Genomic DNA, 20,360 nt, shown 5'->3' with positions numbered 1-20,360 from the left:
AGTATAAATCTCTTATTTCTTTAATTAAGTTTAGTCCTAGTTATCTTATTAATTCTGGTGCAATTGCAAATGGGATCAACTTTTAAATTTATTTTTCTCCTTCTTCATTTTTGATGTATAAAAATACAACAGATTTCTGCATGTTGATTTTATATCCTTTAAGTTTGCTGAATTCATGTATTGATTTTAGCAATTTTTTGGTGGAGTCTTTCAGGTTTTATGCATAGAGTATCATGTCACCTGCAAGTAAAGTTTAAGTTTTTTCTTGTCCATTTCTATGCCCTTTATTTCTGTCTGTTGTCTGTTTGCTGAGGTTAAGATTTCCAGTACTATGTTAAGTAGTAATGGTGAGAGTGGACATCCTCGCCTTGTTCCTGATCATAGGGGAACGGTTATCAGTTTTTCCTCATTGAGGATGATATTAGCTGTGGGTCTTTTTATATGGCCTTTATGATGCTGAGGTGTATTCCACGTATCCTATCTTTTTTGAGGGTTTTATCAAGAATGAATGCTATATTTTACTAAATACTTTTTCTGCATCTATTGACAGGATTATATGGTTCTTATCCTTTCTTTTATTAATGTGGTGTATCATGTTGACTGATTTGTTAATATTGAACCAGCCCCACAATCCAGGAATAGATTTCACTTTATCCTGGTGAATAATTCTTTTAAAGTACTGTTGAATTCAATATGCTATTATCTTGTTGAGAATTTTTGCACCAGTGTTCATCAGGAATATTGGCCTTTAATTCTTTGTTTGTTTTTTTGTTTCTTTGTTCCTTCCTTCCTTCCTTCCTTCCTTCCTTCTTTCTATTTCCTTCTTCCTTCCTTCCTTCCTTCCTTCCTTCCTTCCTTCCTTCCTTCCTTCCTTCCTTCCTTTCTTTCTTTCTTTCTTTCTTTCTTTCTTTCTTTCTTTCTTTCTTTCTTTCTTTCTTTCTTTCTCATGGAATCTCTCTGGCTTTGGAATCAAGATAATGCTGGCTTCATAGAAGGGTTTGGGAGTTTTCCTTCCATTTATTTTTGGAACAGTTTGAGAAGAATAGTTATTAACTGTTCTTCAAATGTTTGGTAGAATTCCCCTGGGAAGCCACCTGGCCCAGAACTCTTATTTTCTAGGAGATTTCTGATTCAATTTCTTTTCTGGTTATGGATCTGTTCAAATTTTCTATTTATTTCTGTTTCAGTTTTGGTAGTTCATGGATTTCTAAGAATTTGTCCATTTCTTCTAGATTTCCCAGTTTGTTGGTATATAATTTTTCATAGTGTACTTCTATAATTTGTATTTTTGTGATGTTGGTGGTGATCTCTCCTTTTTCATTCATGATTTTTTCTATTTGGGTTATTTCTATTTCCACTTAGATGGCTCAGTTGATTAATTGTCAAAATCTTGGTGTCAGCTCGGGTCATTATTTTGCAATTTCATGGGTTCAACCCTGCATCCAGCTCTGCTAGCAATGCAGAGCCTGCTTGAGATTTTCTTTCTCCCTCTCTTTCTGCCCTTCCCCAACTTGTTCTGTCTCTATGTGGCTCAAAATAAACAAATAAACCAAAAAATTTAAAAAAATATATAAGTCTGGCTAGGGGTTTATCAGTTTTGTTCATTCTTTCAAAGAACCAGATGTTAGTTTCATTGATCTGTTCTACTGTTTTTCTTTTGTTTCATTTTTATATTATTTATTTATGCTATTATCTTTATTATTTACCTTCTTCTGTTGGCTTTAGTCGTTATTTGCTGTTCATTTTCTAGCTCCTTTAGACATAAGGTTAGGTTGTGTATTTGGAATCTTTCTTGCTTCTTAAGATACGTCTGAATTGCCATATACTTTCCTCTTAGGATTGCCTTTGCTGCACCCCAGAGTTTGGACTTTGCTGTTCTCATTTTTATTTGCTTCCATGTATTTTTAAAATTCCTATTTAGTTTCCTTGGTAACCCATTCATTCTTTAGTAGGATGCTCTTTAACCTCCAAGTATTCATGCAATTTTCAATTTTTTTTTCTTGTGGTTGATTTCAAGTTTTATACCAATGTGGTCTGAAAATATGTACGATATGATCTAGATCTTTTTGAACTTGTTGAGGGCTGATTTGTAACCCAGCATGTGATCTATTCTAGAGAATGTTCCATGTGCATTTAAGAAGAATGTATATTCTGATGCATTAGAATGAAATGTTCTGAATATATCTGTTCAATGTATCATTTAAAGCCATTGTTTCCTTCTTGATTTTCTGCTTAGATAATTTGTCCATTGCTATAAGTGGAGTGTTAAAGTCCCCTACTTTTGTTGTATTATTATCAATGAGTTTATTTGTGTTTCTATTAATTGATTTATTTGTGTGCCATCATGTTGGCATAAATATTTATGATTGCTAGATCTTCTTGATGGATAGACTTCTTAATTATGACATAATGCTCTTCTTCATCTCTTGTTATAATCTTTGTTTTAAAAATCTTTTTTGTCTGATATAAATATGGCTAATCCAGCTTTTGCTGTCCATCAGCATGATAGATGGTTCGCCCTCCCTTCACTTTCAATCTGCAAGTGTCTTTAGGTCTAAAGTTGTCTCTGCAGGCAGCACATAGATGGATCTTCTTTTTTATAATCCATTGTGATACCCTATGTCTTTTGATTGGAGCATTTAGTCCATTTATATTCAGAGTGATTAGTTACAAATTTTACAGATTTACAGATTGAAAGTTACAACTTTTAGTGTCGTTGTGTTTCTTGTAGAATTGGTGTTTCTAGTGATTTTCTGGTCTTTTCTAGTCTTTGTTGCTTTAGTTTTCTTTTGTTTCCCTCCACTCAATCAGTCTCCCTTAAAATTTCTTGCATTCTTGCATGATTTAGTGGTCACAAATCCTTTAGTTTTTGTTTGTCTAGGAAACTCTTTTTCTTTCTGTTCTGAATGACAGCCTTGCTGAATAAAGAATTCTTGGCTGCATATTTTCCCCATTCATCACATTGAATATTTCCTGCCACTCTCTTCTGGCCTGCCAAGTTTCAGCGAAAAGGTCTGCTAACCTATGTGTCTACCCTTGTAGGTTAAGGACCTTTTATCACTAGTGGGTTTTAGAATTCTCATTTTATCTATCATCTATCTATCTATCTATCTATCTATCTATCTATCTATCTATCATCTATCAACTATCTATCTATCATCTGTCTATCATCTATCTATCTATCTATCTATCTATCTATCTATCTATCTATCTATTTTAATATAACTTATTGTCAAATTGGTTTCTATACAACATGCAATTCTAATCCCAAAAAGTGCCCTCCTCAATGCCCATCACCCAGTTTCCCCTCCCCTCCCATCAACCTTCAGTTTGTTCTCAGTATTTAAGAGCATCTTGTGGTTTGCTTCCCTCCCTCTCTGTAACTTTTTTTTCCCCTTCCCCTCTCCCATGGTCTTATGTTAAGTTTCTCAAGATCCATATACAGTTAGAACATATGCTATCTATCTTTATTTTGCAAGTTTCACTCTGATACATCATGGTGTTGATTTTGAGAGTTCTCTGTGCCTCTTGGAATTGAATGCTTGTTTCATTCCCCAGATTAAATAAGTTCTCAGGTATGACTTGTTCAAATAAACCTTCAGCACCTTTTTCCCACTCTTCTCCTCTAGGACTCCTATGATATGAATATTGTTTTGCTTTATGAAATCACTAAGCTCCCTAAGTCTCCCTTCATGATCTAATAATTTTCTTTTCCTCTTATTATTAGCTTCATTATTTTTCATAAATTTATCTTTTATATCACATATTCTTTCTCCTGCATCTTCAATACTCTTTGTAACTATATTCAGTCAGTTTTGCATTTGCATCTCAGTTATAGCATTTTTTATTTCAAACTGACTAGTTTTTAGGTCCTTTTTTTCTCTGAAGTCAGCATTTCTTTGATGTCTTCATTACTTTTTTCAAGCCCACCAGTAGTCTTATGACTGTTGTTCTAAATTCTTATTCAGATATATTGTTTATATTTGTTTTCAGTGAGTCCCTTGTTGTGATTTCTCCTTGACATTTCTTTTGGAGAGAATTCTTATACTTTGTCATTGGTTAAGTTTCTGTCTTTTACAAGTTTTAAAAGATTTTTATGTTTTCTGTACATAAGAATAATGCTGTATTAAAAAAGAGCATACACTCTCCAGGGCCTGGCACTTCAGAAAGTGTTTCTGGTGTATACTGTGTGCACTCTGCTGTTGCATTTTGGCTGCTATTTCCACTGCTCAGTCCTCTGTAGAGCTCCTCCTTGCTTGCAGTGGTGTAATGTTTAGATCTTCAACCAAGTATGCTTTGATTTGTTTGTTAAAATAAGGTTTACACCTGCCATACTGTCTTCCTCCAACAGTGGAGATCCTTCTGCCAGGCATCAGATTGATTTCTTGGGTGTTCCAAGTGATCTGACCTCAACACAACTGTGTTTGAGGGACAAGGAAAGCCCAGGTACCTCCTACTTCTCTGTCATCTTAACTTCTCTAATTAACTTTTATATTAGGGGCAATAATGACAGGTTGACTGACATGCTATACTATAATTAACAATAATAAAAAAATAATGAACATGGATATAAGGACAAACCAATTATCAAATACAAGAACTTTGAAATGTAACAACAGATGTTAATTTATAGTTATATATTTCATGTCTGCTATAAACACAACCTCCACACATACAAAATCGTGTCATTGTATACAAGTACACTGAAATTTTAATGAAGTGGGAAAAAGTTGAGGTTTTAATACATGGATTAAAGATCATTGGTTTGGGGCGCTTGAGTGGCTCAGTCTATTAAGTGTCCACCTTCAACTCAGGTCATGATCTCACAATTCGTGAGTTTGAGCCCTGCTCAGGCTCTGTGCTGACATTATGAAACCTGCTTGGAATTCTCTCTTCCTCCCTTTCTCTCTCTGCCTCTGGTCCACTTGTGTACTCTCGAAATAAATAAAAATTTAAAAAATAAAGATAATTGTCTAACTATTGGGGGAAAATCAAATTAGTTACTAATGTATATCAACTATAAAAATATTTTTCAAGTTTAAAATAAAAATTGTAAAAGGTAAATTTTAAGAGAAAACAGAAGATATTTCTATAGTCATAGGATGATAGAACTCATTTAAAGTAGTGCTGTATGAAAACTTTCTGCAGTTATGGAAACGTACTATGAATATCCTTTGAGATCTCCCACCCTTACACCAAATCTTCAGTCTCTGTCCATCTACATATGTATCCTCTGCTTTCAGCCCTATTTCTACAGATCCATGTCCTGGTCCTGTCAATGGCATCTGCTTTGCTCTGGATCACATCTATTTTTGTCTTTTCAACATATGCCCTTTGATTATTCTCTTTCATGCATCTTTGATTTCTTCTCCTCCATGCCATAATTTCCATCGCTATATAAATATGTACTATTATCTCCAATTAAAATAAAAATATCTTCTGGCCTTGCTTTACCCTTAGCTATAACCCCCCCTTTTTCCTTTTCTTTCCCAGCTAAAATTATTTGAATAGTTGTTCATATTCAGCATCCTCATTTCCCCACCTCATATTCTATTTATGATTTAAGTCTTCTACTGTCAGCATATCATTTAAATTGTCAAAACAGTGGATAACTTCATCATTTATGTACTTCCTTCTCTTGACTTCTTAACTCCATATTGTCCCATTTTTCTTTCTGATTCATCAGCTTTCCTTAGTATCTATTTTTGGTCCTTCCTCATTTGCTCAACTTGTGAGTGTTAGTGCTAAGCCTTAACTCAGTCTTGAACTTTTTACTTCTCTCTATTTATACATTTATGTAGGTGATTCTATCCAATTGCCTAACAATATACACTACTTATGTGTTCTGTTTCCCCAGACTCTATCTCAGCTTTTCCAGAAAAATACAAACTCATAAATTCAACAATTTATTTGATTTTGCAATTTGGATCCCTTTTCAGAAGCTGAAGGCAAGTTTGCCATAGCAGAAATATTGATATTTTTCTCTAAATCTGAGTTTTCCATATTCATAAATGGCACCACTCTTATCACTCAAGTCAGACATCTTGGAGTTATGTTTCAATCATCTAATTTCGTCAAACCACAATTGATCTATTATGACCATTCTTAACTCTATCATTAAAGTAGATCCACTTCCAGAGATGCTGTTTCTTTCTTCCTTCAATACGACCTTGATCTGAGCCACCATCTGTTCTCAATCAGACTATTGCAGTTTTTTTCAGTGCTATGGATTGAATTTTGTCTTGTCTTCTCTTACCCCCCATCCCAGCCCCAGTCATATATTCAAGTTCTAACCCTCAATGTGATTATATTTAGACACGGGCCTTTGGGAGATAATTTGGTTTAGATGAGGTCATGAGGGTGGAGCCCTCCTGATGGGATTAGTACCCTTATAAAAAGAGATAGCAGTCAGTTTGCTCTCTCCTCTCTCAGCCATGTGAAAACACAGCCAGAAAGGCATCATCTGCAACCTACATAGAGACTTCTTACCAGAACCTGACCATAATGGCACCTTGATCTTGGGCTTCACAGCCCCTAAAACTGTGAGAAACAAACTTCTGTTGTTTAAGCCATTCAGTCTATGGTATTTTGTTATGGCAGTCCAAACAAACTAGCAGGCTTCCCTTGCTCCACTTTTGATTTCCTACTACCTTTTCTTTGCTTAGAAGCCATGGTGGTAATTTAAACACCTAAATATTTGTCCTGTATGAAACCTTCCAATAGTGTTCCTTCCCATAGAATAAAATCCCAACTCTTTGGGGCGCCTGGGAGGCTCAGTCAGTTAAGTGTCCGACTTCAACTAAGGTCATGACCTCACAGTTTGTGGGTTCAAGCCTTGCATCACGCTCTGCGCTGACAGCTCAGAGCCTGGAGGCAGCTTTGGATTCTGTGGCTCCCTCTCTCTCTCCCTCTTCCTGGCTCACACCCTGTCTCTCTCTCTCAAAAATAAATAAAAACATTAAAAATTTTTTAAAAGAATAAAATCCAAACTCCTTATCCTGATCTCTTTCATATTTGCCTGTCTGATTTCTTGTTATATAATTCTCCTACTCATCTATTATGTTCCAGCCATACTAGCCTTCTTACCATATCTTTAACATGAACACTGTCTCAATATTTGGAATTCCAGATAGAAAATATTCTTCCTTTATTCTTTTCTTCATTGGTTCCTTCTTGTCATTCATCTTAGGATCCCACCAGTTTAAATTAGCCATTATCCATTCTAAATTGTATGACCTTAGTTTAATTATCTTCTTTTTGCATGTATGTTCTTATTTATTTAGCTTATACATTGCTCTTCACTCCCTAAAATAATGCAAGCTCCACTCCAGTTTATATCAACAATCTTTTTAAGTGTTTCCTATAGTAAGACATAAATATTCATTGAAACAAATTTTGTACAGAAACTAAATATGATGGTAACAGTCACTGTTGCAATAGTATCTGATAATATTTTTTTAGGCTACGAAATTAGAATTATCTAACAAGATTTAAGATGAAAATGCTCTTGAACTACTCATTCTATTTCTTTCAATCTATCTACTTACATAAATCTAACCTTCAATTTTAGCTTCATAATGTATATATTATTAGTTATTTTATTTTATTATTTTATTGTATTTTATTTTATTTATTTTATTTGTAGTATTTGTGTATTTATTTATTGTGAAGCCAACCCAGCTTTTATTTCACCAACATGTCTAGATGACCCACAGAAGCTGGAGCTTCAAGATAGGTAAGTTCAGCTTGGCTCTCCTGGCTTCCATGTCTTCTAGCATAGCTGTGTCCCAGGAGAAAGTCAGGAGAGTTGAAGGCACTAGTTCATACTTGAAGCCCAGGTTCTCATCCTGCAACAACTTCTGCCCTCCTGCGGCCAGCAGCTGGAAAGGCAGCCAGTCACTCTGCAAAGCCCTCCGAGGAACAAGTGCAGTAGTGGCTACACTCCACTGCCAGACATAAGAGGTCCCTTAGAGAAGGCAGCCTTTGGGGAAGCGGCTATGCAATAGCTTGTAGGTATATATTCATATTTCTAGTCCTCTTCCCTCTTCCTCCTGGTTTTGGGCAGCAGCATGCTGCAGCTCCATCGCCTGAGACCTGGGCCTCTGTCGCTGCTTGATTAAGTCTTTTGTAAGGTTGACGGGGTTCCCAGATGGATGGAACTGGCAAATCAGGGGCAAGGGTCAAACACCTGGCACTGTAGGTCCAGCTTGCCTGGCTCTGGCTTAGTGCTCAACAGCTGCTCCTTGTCCCTCTCCAGATTCTTGGGCTGTGTCAAAGAGACTTGGCTTAGGCAATAAAACTCTGGGGGCAGGGAACCCTCCCAACTGGGAGCTAGAACCATTGTCTTCTGGATACCAATGACCTCAAAAAACTCCTGGGTCCCTTACTCATAGTTAACACACTGCTGACACACCGTACTCTGCAGCTTGCTCTTTTGGTACCTCTCCTTCTCACAATGTAGGTAGACATTGTCTAATTGCTTACCAGTAATGTCCATGCTCACCTTCACCCTGTCAAATGTGTAGATCATCATGATGGAGATAGTCACTGGGTTGGTAGAAAAGTGTGTGAGAATGGCCTCCTTGACAGGGGCATCCTGCTGGACCTTCCTTCGGGTGACCACTGTGAGTAGGTAGGTGAAGTAGATTCTAGGCACCTCCAGATGGGTCAAACCTTCCTCTTTGGGCTCAGTCACCTGGGGCTTCTGGACTGCTACTGACAGTTGCTTCAGCTCTCAATTCTTTTCCCACTGGGGTTCCAGTTGGCATCTTGAGAGATGTGGGGCCTTAAGCTCTGGGCTGTTTCTGCTAGAGCAGACCAGGACACTTTCCACTTACATCTGATCCTAACTGATAGGTCTTTGGCAGGTGACCAAATCAGAAGTGTACACTAATAATGTATTCATTGTAACATCTGTAATCACAAAAAAATGGGAAACTAAAAATTCAGCAAAAACAGAATGACTAACCATATAATACATGTGTCATATTGCATAACATTTCAAAGATATGACATTGTGGATTATAAGACATACAATTATTTATAAAACACCAAAGAGAAAAGAGATCTGAGGCAATTGCAACTATATAACAGTATTTATGATAGGTTCTAAGTAAACAAGAAATCTTTACATCTTAGAAACAAATAAATATAGTTTACCAGGGGGTGGTTTAAAATAATGAAATGTTTCATATATATTGAGATAGTTCTAAAATAGTTGCAAGTATGTGTTTGTGCATATGCATGTACAATACACACAGGAGGTGGTGTGCTGGCAAAAGTTTGAGAACTGGCTTTTCTCCTACAATGACTTTCTCCCAAGTTCATATTCATAGTATTTATCAATTTCATAGTGTAAATATTCTCCCTATGCCTCAGGTCAAGTCACCAATACGATGACAATGTTGATTTGAGAAAAGATGCTTTTGTAGGCCAGTAAGAGCCAACTCCAGCATACTATATAGCTATGAATAGAGTCCAGGGCCTATCTAATCTGCTGTGTATCTAGGTATCTATCTCTCTGCATACATATAACTGTGTGTATTTATGTATGTAAGAATGTCCATATATGCATGTTTATGTTTTATAAAAGATTTGTATGTAGTTATGGAAGTTGGTGGAAACTTGGAATTGTTTTCTTGACAGAACACTGTTTAACAGGCATAACCCACTAGCTGATGTCTCCTCTTCATCCATAAAATATATTGACTGTGGATGCCCAAGGCAGGCTGAAAATTAGTGATAAGTAGGTTACTCTCAATTATGGTCATGAACTTCTCCTCCCACCAAAAGAGTTGCATGCTTAACAACATTATGTTGTTTTGTTTCCAAGTCTGTTTAGACTGGCGGCACATTTTCTTATAATTGCTTCATCTGTTTAACAATCACAAACACCTATAAAATATAAATGAAAAAGAAAGAGCATTGTTGTTTCTGTGAAAACAAAATTAAGTAATTTTATATAACCTAATAATGTTACATTAACAAAAAATCACTGATGCCATTTTGAGAAGAGGACAAGAAAGTTATGAAATATTGGGCAATATATATTTTAAAAGTCTAAGAATGTCCTGCATTCGAATTATTTTTTTAAGTATTATTGAGTATTCATTCTCTTTAAATCAAAATCAAAGGTCAAAGAAGGTGTGCTATGTGCAATAAAACAATAATGTCAAGAACACTATAATAATCTGAAAGAAAAGACTTTGACTGTATGTGGTGGCTATGTAAATGTCCACTTTGCCCAGCTGAAGTCAGTCTCCCAGGATGCTCTTTCCTGTATATTCTGGTTAAGGTAGTACACAAGAAACATTTTTGAGCTAGGTTTAGAGGGTTGCAGTAAGGCAGCAGCCATATTGCTTTTTTATGTTCAGAAGGTCAGGGTCAGTGTCATCGGGCACTTTCTTAGCTGATACACATTCATGGTCATTTAGTTATTTGAGACTTAACTTGATGCACAGAGTTCAGCCTGTAACAGTTCTACCTCCCCTAGTCCTCCTTTGGACTCTGATTCCTGGGTCAAGTGTGTGTTTAGTTCTGAGAAGAGTGTCAGTTTCTCCTATACAACATCTACACCAAGTTAGTGAGAACTGATAGGGGGTCCAGTCCCTATGTGGGTACCTATGGATGCTCGTGGGGTTCTGGTAGTTCTTGTTCTCTCCCACTGCACATTCGTCACCCCTTCCCAACAGCCTGTCCTGCAGAAGTCAAGCCCCAGCATGAGACATGAAGGTGATAGGTATACGTTCTCAAAATATGATGTAACATAGTATGTGTTGAGTTAAACTAAATTCATTTACCTGTGATTCTTTAGGTATTATTTTTCCTATTTGACTAAAACCACTGGTAATTATGGTTACCAGCCAGATAACAAGACTGCATGTACTCTAGATACTCAATAATAGTTATTGCAAATTGAGAAAAATCACTATTACAAAGCTGAAGAGTATGAAAGGCAACACATTTATAATACTAACTCAGCAGCATACATCTTATCTCCAGTAAAAGAAAAAAATGTCATACCCTATAATCTAACAAGCACATTTGCACTATTTACCTTAAAAAATAGTATTGCGCTTAAAGATGTGTACATTAGGATGCTTATATTACTTTCAAATAAAAAAATAATAGAAACATCTCTATTTCTGATAAAATAGGAAAATAGTTAAGTAAATGAGGATAAACCTGTATGATGAACATAAATTGTTAAAAGAAGTATCTCAGCTGTAGGAAAATATCAATGTAGGAAAATATCAATGATTTAATTTAATATTTTAATATCACTGTTATAATTGATCATTTAAAGTGAGATATGAAACCGAATATGTGACAACAATATGTATATTTGTACATTTCTGGGTTTAAGTTTGTGAATGAATGAGAGGCTAAAAGAAAATATTTCATAATATCAAGAGAATTTCATTTCTGAATGCAGGCATGATAGGTGATATTGTTGCATTTAAGTTCTTCATTTTCCAAATTCTTTCCTATTATTTTCATAATGATTAAACATATTTAAGTATATTTCAAAAATGCATATTATTAAGGTTAGAAAGGTACAACACAGAGATCTTTCTTATATTTTTATAATAAATATCATTTAGGACACAAATTATTTTTTATTATTTCTCTTAGGCCCAGAGAATATTGTGAAATGTGGATATTTCGGCATCTCTACAGCCTCAAATTTTGTTTTATATTTAGAACTATTGTCCTAGGAGTATACTGTCAAGGGAATATACAAAGTACACTATTAATCTACATATTTTCTATATATAATTTTCTATATATAATCTATATAGTTCTATATCTATTAATCACACATTTTCTAAACACTGGGATTGGTCATCTTCCACAGCATTTTGGCACATGTCTCTTATCCATAATCACCCCTGCTGTAACCCATAAAGTCTATGCCTCATGTTATACTGTATCACTGAAGTGCACTTTCTCTTTACTTTATCATGAACTGTAATGGCTAGACCATGCACTTCATACTCTGAACACTCAATTTTCAAAATCACAGTCTCCAATCACATTCTTTCCTTTTCTTAATCCCCAGATCCAAGTATATCAGGTATTAGACCCCACCATTCCTTTCTAATCTGCTGAGGCTTTTTGGTATTGCTATGCATTTTCTTATTTGCAATAGGTCCCATAATTCATCACTTCAATAGTTGCTTAGTTATATCCAGAAAACCCTTGTCCCTATTCTTCTTGAGGCTTCTACTTTGAAGAAACCGTGGCCAAGTAAAGCATTCTTTTTTTCCATGAAACTACATATAAGCCGTTCATCGCAATGACCTCCATTCTATCTATCCTGCAAAATCAATATGTTAGCTCTGATTTATGTTTTGCCTTTAGAACTTTCTGACCATTTGTGTGTGTGTGTGTGTGTTGTCTCTTGTTTGATCATTTTCAAATTCCTACAGATTTCTTTTATTCAAATTCAACTTGATTATTTTAAACAGAAGGCTGCTATATCTCAATTTCTCAAGAACATAGAGATCATCGACAAAGCATATTCTCAAGCTCTATTCCCAAATTATTAATTACTTCTTCTTTATCTCAGGAAATAAATATCACATCTCATAACCAAGGATAATCCAAACATCTATACTCTTGCTTTTCCTACCAATTCCCATCTACACAAATATGTTGTTTAATGTTCTTCTCTCTCTCTCTCTCTCTCTGAATAATTTTTCTATTACACCAAGATTTAACCACTTAAAGTAACACACTTTTGTGGGTCAGGAATCCAGTCCCTCTTGCTCAGATTCTCACAAAAGGTTAGAGTCCAACTTCAGGAAGGCCCCGGTTATGTCAGGTTAGATTGAGGGCAATAGGCTTCCGAGACCTCTGCCTTCTGAGCTCTTAGAGTCATTTTCCATTTCTTAAAAAAGACACATCTGCAGCTGAGGAGTGTTCACAGCCGATTTCTTTTCTTTCTTTCTTTCTTTCTTTTCTTTCTTTCTTTCTTTCTTTGTTAAGTATTTATTTATTTTTGAGAGATAGAGCATGAGTGGAGGAGGGGCAGAGAGAGACAGACAGAGAATCTGAAGTAGGCTCCAGCCTCTGAGCTCTCATCACAGAGCCCAACGTGGGGCTTGAACCCACGGAAAGGGAGATCATGACCCGAGCTGAAGTCAAACCCTTAACCAACTGAGCCACCCAGGAACCCCACAGCCTCTTTCTGACTATAGATGTTTAGGGGAGCTCAATGACACTTTTCCAATTCAATCTGGTAATGCTTCTGCATATATAAGTATTAAAAGGACTCTGTGGGTCTTTCATACATCTCTTGGGGGCTCATCCCATTAGATAAAAGACACAACAACAAATCTCTTAGATAGAAGTCGATCTCTACTTTCAGCTCCTGTTGAGAAGGCTGAGGGCAACCCCTTACACTTCAGAGAGACCCTGTTGTTTGATTAAGAGGGCCTGGCTAGCACATTCTTAATCTTTTTAAAGGGCCTTTTATGTAACTGAACAGAACTCGGAGGCACCACCTTTGATCTTCCTGAGGTCTTAATAAAAGATTTCACAGTCACACCTTCAGCTTCAAATTCATACCATATTATCCTGGTAGTGCCCTGGATCTCCGAATCTGTGCTGAAGTCTTTTCTTAATTTTAGCACTTGATTTTTTTTTCAAAACCATCAATCCTGGTTTCCTTCTTTTAGTAATTCTTTTCTCAAATTATTTCTCTCCTCTAACACTTTACTCTAAATAGCAAGAATAAACCAGCTAGCACCTTCAACACTGTTCTGAAATTTTAGGTAGATCATCTAGGTCATTAGTCATATGTTCTACTTTCTGCATAATTGCAGATGACAGTGTTTATTAAATTTCTCTTAATAATGATTGCTTTTCCTTCACTTTTCAGTAGTCTTTTCCTCACTCATCCACAGGCTCCTCAAAGTCTTATATTCTATGAAGTGTATTCAATGCACTTTTAAGCCTATACAATCAATCACTCTCCTCTATCCAGGTGTCCACTATCTGGTTGCAAATGCCTCTTCTACATAAACATTAGGGAAACATCCCAATTCTAGGTACCAAAATCTGCATTATCTATTATCTATTATAACTATTATCCTTTAATAATTATCTATTGCTACATAAAAATTACCTCCAATCTTACTGGCTTAAAAAAATTCAATCAGGACCCCTGGTGGGTCAGTCGGGTAAGTGTCAGACTCAATTTCTGCTCAGGTCATGATCCCAAGGTTGTGGGATGGAGCCACACATCGGGCTCTCAGGTGAGCATAGAGCCTGCAGGGGATTCTCTCTCTCCCTTTGCCCCTTTTTCTTGTTCATGCTCTCCCTCTCTCTCTCTTAAATAAATAAATAGATAAAATAGAAACAACAATAGTAGCAGCAACAATAACAAAAAACTAATCATTTGTTATTAGATGTTTTCTGTTAGTCAGGAATTTAGGTGCAGCCTAATTGGGTAGTTTTGTGACTGGTCTCTCAAGAGTCTGCAGTTAAGTTATTAACTTTGAGGTTGCAGGTATCTCAAGGGTTCTTTGGGCTAGATTCTGCTTCCAAGCTCAATCACTTGATGAGTAGCTTACAAAATGGCAGGTGGATTGCCACGAAGTGAAAGGGCAAGAGGCAGAAGAGGTTGCCTAAAATGGAAACAAAAGTCTTTTTGTAATATAATTTCATTGTTGACATCCCATGGCTTCAGGAAAAATTTTAAAGCCAATCAGTAATACCAGCTTACACTCAAGCAGAGAGTACTATACTAGGATTGGAATCCTTGGGGAATATTTTACCGATTTCCTACCACACCTAACCACCATTTTATCTCCTTGAAGACACACACAAAGTTTCTTTATTCTCTTTCTCACCTACCAGTCACCCAATGTGTTGTGATCTGTCTCCTGACTTTATTATTTCATTCTAAGTGCTTGCACTCTGACCAATAGTTCTCTTATTCCCGTATCCAGTAGGTTTTTTTTAGATTGTTCCTTAGGAAAAATATTAATCTTACTAAGATTCTCTTTCCCTCCCCTTGGAATGAATTATATGACATTATTATAATCTCAACTTCCTTTTAGAGACTCTTTCTTCTTAGCTTCTTTCATTGCCCCTTCATCTATCTTCTCTTTGAATGTTAAAGTTCCCAATCTATTTTCTTTCTATATATTCTCTTCAGAAAATTTTAAATCTTTTCATGGCTATTTCTACTGATGTTTCTAAAACTTATATTCCCATTCTACACTCTCTACTGATATTCATAATTTATATTTCTGTTTCAACCCTGGTGTAATATAAGCAACTTACATTTAATATGTTCTAAATCATATATGTGATTTTGGACTACCTAGGTATTGTGTTAAATACAGACTTTGATTCAACAGGTCTTTAGGGAGTCAAATTGGGCACTTCTCACAAACTCCCACGTGGTGCCAAAGCTATTGGTCACTTAGAACTCTCTCTCTGATAAGCAAGATTCTAAATTATATTTATTTTCTTATCCTCAATAACAATTTCCCCTTTGGGGGTACTTGATCACTCAGTGTGTGCATCATTTTTAGTTTTATGTATTCAAGCTAATATCTGGGAGATTACACTAGAGTTTTGTTTTGTATTTTTGTTTTAATCAAATGCCTTCTCTAAGTTGTCACAAAAACATGTACCTCTAATTTCTATAAATGAATTGAATATGGTCTATAATCTCCTTTCACAGCCATTATTTCATTATTGCTTATACTGAAACTAAATCTGGATTGTTACAGACAAGTCATTATCAATCTATCTGCTTTCTTCAAACACAACCTCCATCTTGTTGAAAGACTAATACAGCTGTGTAATGTAAGCTTATTAGGTGACTATTCTTTGTCTTCAAGATAAATTTCAAAGTCAAGCTTTAAATATAATACATTTCATAATCTACACCTTGCCTACGGGTCACTCTTTCCAGAAATTTATTTGCCATAATCAGTCTTAATTTTCAGAATTTTCCCAACCAATGCTACACTTACCAGAGGTAAATACCCTGAAAAACTGACTACCAATTCCACAAGGTCAAGAGCTCTGATAATTTTGGCTCTTTAATCACATTTTAACTTTTCTTATGGATGCACAATAAACATATATTCCATAAATACCCATGGAATTAAACATTTAGAACAGAGTTTGTATTTTTACAATTTAAAATAAAATATTAAATCTTTAGCTTCTATTAATTATTGATGTATATTATCTACCTATCTATACATATATTTTCTTCTTAATGCCTTTGCTTTGATTCTATCCAAGTGTCTTTATTTTTTCTTTACTTTAGGGATATATTATGTTATGGTGTATAATTGTTTGGCCGCCTGCTGCAACAGTGTCTCACATTATAAAGATATTTGGTCATTAGTCCATACAGTTATTTCACGCATGAGAATTATCATTTTTAATTTGGCAGCAGTGAACTAACACCCCAGCATGTGTTCAAAACTACCACCTCCAAAGAGCAATAAAGAGAGTTGACTAAGTTGATTAAGACAATAAAACTATCAGAACTGCTTCAGGGCTAACAAAAATGCTTACATCAACTCATACTGCTTATAATTGCTAGTATTTTTTTCCTATTTTTCTTAATGACAATAATACAAGCTACTAATTCAGGTTGTAAATTAAAATGTACATAACATGATAATGTAGTTAATAAATTTAAGAAATCACCCATTGAAACTTTAATAATCTAGATATTTCAATGTAAAGTGCACCATGATAAGATACTAAGCTAAATATATTCAAGTAACAGGCATTCAGTCTTCATATTCAGTAGGATATGAACTAGTAGGAATGAAAATGTAAATGAACTGAAAATGTAATTGGTGAAAACAATATACAAGGTGCAAAAGTACATTTTCCCTTTTTGTTTTAAGAACTATTATCTGAAACTACATTCTCTTTTGATAACATTGCAGAGTACAGAATCAAGTAGGAAATTTGTAGTTGTACAGTGAAAATAAGCTATACAAATTACTCAATTCAACGGGAAAACTGGCATTTTTTTCATTAAAATTGTGCTTTAAAAGTAATGCAGTTTTAATTAACTTTTGTTTATCCTTTATATATTTAGAAATTTCCTCTCTTTATTTGTTTATTTATTATTATTATTATTTTGATAAAGAATGCTCAAGGGCACCTGGGTGGTTCAGTCGGTTAAGCATCTGATTTTGGCTGGAGTCATAATCTTGCAGTTTAAAAGTTCAAACCCCATATTGGGCTCTGTGTTGACAGCTCAGAGCCTGTAATCTGCTTCAGATTCTGTGTCTTCTCTATCTCTACCCCTCCCCTGCTGGTACTCTGTCTCTTTCTCTCTCAAAAATAAATAAAACATTTAAAAATGTTAATACAGCAAAGGCACCTGGAGGGCTCAGTTTGTTAAGCTCAGGTCATGATCTCACTGTTTGTAGGTTCCAGCCCCACACTGGGCTCTGTGCTGACAGCTCAGATCCTGGACCCTGCTTTGGATTCTGTGTTTCCCCTCTTTATGCTCTTCCTCAGCTCATACTCTGTCTTTTTCTCTCTCACAAATAAGTAAATATTTTAAAAAATTAAAAGAAAAAAGAATGTTAATGTAGCACACACAGAGTGTAGAAGCTTACAGAATAACTATCTGTAAAATATGTTGCTCCATATATAACTTAAATATCTCAGAAATTGATTTTTTTTTGGTCTGAAATAAATTTATAATCAACATAACAGCAATGATACTGAAATTAAAGGAGGCTACTAGGAAAAATTTTATGAAAGTTTTCAGTCAAAAAACAAAACACAATAATTTTATTGAATAGAAACGTGACACATTTTGCAAAAAATCAAATATTAGGATAATTTGTTTTGTTTTATTTTGTCTTCATTTCTTAGCACAGTTCTCAAGACTGACCCAATTAGAATCACCTGGGAGGGTTTTTCTCATTTTTTAGCTCTACTGAGGTATAATTGACAGATAGGAAGTGTATACATTTAAAATAAATATTTTCATGTTTATTTTTGAGAGATAGAATGAAAATGGGGAAGGGGCAGAGAGAGAGAGAGAGACAGAGAGACAGAAAGACAGAGAGACAGAATCTGAAACAGAACCCACGCTCTGAGCTGGCAGCACAGAGAGTGATGTGGGGCTTGAACTCAGGAACGACAAGATCATGACCTGAGCCGAAGTCGGATGCCTCACCAACTGAGCCACCCAGGCGCCCCAGGAATTGTATACATTTTAGGTGTACAGTCTGATATTTTGAAAGGATCACCAGAATCAAGTTAATTAACATATCTATTACCATTTTATTATTATTTTTTCCCTTGTGCTGAGAGCACTTGAGATCCATCCTCTTAAAAATTTCAGGTTTACAATGCAGAACTGCTCCTATAGTCACCATGCTGCACGTGGGATCTCCACAACTTACTCTTCCCACGTAACTGAAACTTTCTATCCTTTGACCTAGTCTATTCAGACCAATGGAATTGGAATCTGAAGGTGAAACCTGGACATCAATTGTTTCGGAAGCTTACCAGATGAAGGGATATTTTCTGTATAGTCCCTTCACCTTTTCAATATCCTATCATCCCTATATTAACAAATTACATATAAACTTATTTTATATAAAATGAAATCAGTTGTTTAAATATGACTTTTTAATATGCCCTTTGTTTTCCTTTTGTTCAAAATTTCTTTTGATGTTTATTTTAAAAATCAATGACAGATCATATATGTTCCATTATTTGGCTCTAATACTTATAATTTGTACACTTTTTTTTGTTTTCAACACAATAGAACAAACACTCCAAGAAAATTATATTAATTATAAGACCAGACATTGATAAAATAGAATATTCTGACTTTCACATTAAGATTTTTCACGTGTTCCTTAAATTGTGAGAAGCCTTTGAAGTATCTGAGGCTCTGGATAATATACCTGTCAACTCACAGAAATTTCCACTTAACAGGGGGAAAAGCTGCTTCTGTGCACACAGGTGAGTTTAAGTGAAAATTTAGTTTCTTTTATTTATTTGAAGTGTGAGTTTCTCCTGGGTTACTGGGAGAGAATCCAGCCGAGGCTGGGTGAATTCAAAGGCCACATTCAACAGAGGCCACAGTTTCTGCTGGAATTACAACAAAAAAGATAAAATTGAACAATGTAAAACTTTCATTTTGAGAACAGAGATGTTGTATAATATTTCTACTTACCATGGTTTGGAAGCAGGTGCACATTGTTTGAGCCTTCTTGCTGCTGAGCCTTCTTATTTTTAATTAGGCATAATGCATAATGCAAAATTTAATAAATTGAAGATTGCTTTAAATAGAAATTGATTTATTGTGAAAGTTTCCATAACACAAATAATATAGTTAGGCCATGTTTGCCTAGATATATTCCGTAATTGGTATAAAAGGGTATTTTTTAAAGCTACTAATTGGAAAGAGAAGTAAACACCGCTGAAGTATAAAATGTATGACTTTAAAAGAGAATAAGAGGGGCGCCTGGGTGGCTTAGTCGGTTAAGCGTCCGACTTTCGCTTAGGTCATGATCTTGCGGTTTGTGGGTTCGAGCCCTGCGTCGGGCTCTGTGCTGACTGCCAGCTCAGAGCCTGGAGCCTGTTTCGGTCTGTGACTCCCTCTCTCTCTGACCCTCCCCTGCTCACGCTGTCTCTCTCTCTCAATCCTAGAAATAAATAAGACATTAAAAAAAATTTTCCTTTAAAAGAGAATAAGAAAACGAATTCATAAGATAGAAAGTGAATGCTATTTTGTAATAATTTCTGGTCCCTAATGGGATAAATAAAAAGCAGTCAGTGTCCTAAGAGTTTTTACATGAAAGATGAATACGTAGATTGAGAAAAGTTACAGCATAACAAGTTAACTAGAGACCTATAATGTTTATTGCTATTTGGAGTATATTTATTTTCAAACTTAAATATATATGTAGCCATGATTATGTTTTGGTAAGTTTCTGTGTACACACTTGTAATTGTTTATCTAGCTAAGGACTGACGAAAAAAGCAGAGAATGTGACAGCTATCCTGATAACGTTTTGTCCAAGTGATGTAATTGATACAGAGTAGATGTAGGTAGACTACAAATATGAGTGCAGGAACTATAGGCTAATCTTAAAACCGGGTAAAATACATGAAGTGGTTTGTCCCATTCATTGTTGATTTTGTGGCAGAAGTTTAAATTTTATTCAAGTAAAACATCTCACATTTCATTTATAATCTGAGAAATTTAGATAGATGGTTTTTAGTGTTTTACTTAATCAGGCTGATATTATTATCTATCCCTATTGCCTGGACAAAAACAAAAACAAAAAAGCATCTATTTTTTTTTTCAATGAATAAATATCAAACATGTAAAT

General features: G+C 35.3%; 1 pseudogene; it reads right to left on the bottom strand.

The window, feature by feature from the left end:
- Window positions 1-8,021: 8,021 nt before the first annotated feature.
- On the bottom strand, window positions 8,022-19,222 carry LOC144229021 (UBX domain-containing protein 6 pseudogene; annotated as a pseudogene).
- Window positions 19,223-20,360: the final 1,138 nt, after the last annotated feature.

Source organism: Crocuta crocuta, unplaced genomic scaffold, assembly GCF_008692635.1.
Source record: "Crocuta crocuta isolate KB4526 unplaced genomic scaffold, BGI_CrCroc_1.0 scaffold578, whole genome shotgun sequence".
In the NCBI taxonomy this organism is placed as follows: Eukaryota; Metazoa; Chordata; class Mammalia; order Carnivora; family Hyaenidae; genus Crocuta; species Crocuta crocuta.
The sequence above is the reverse complement of the archived record's forward strand: the minus strand, read 5'-3'. Positions and strand labels throughout refer to the sequence as shown.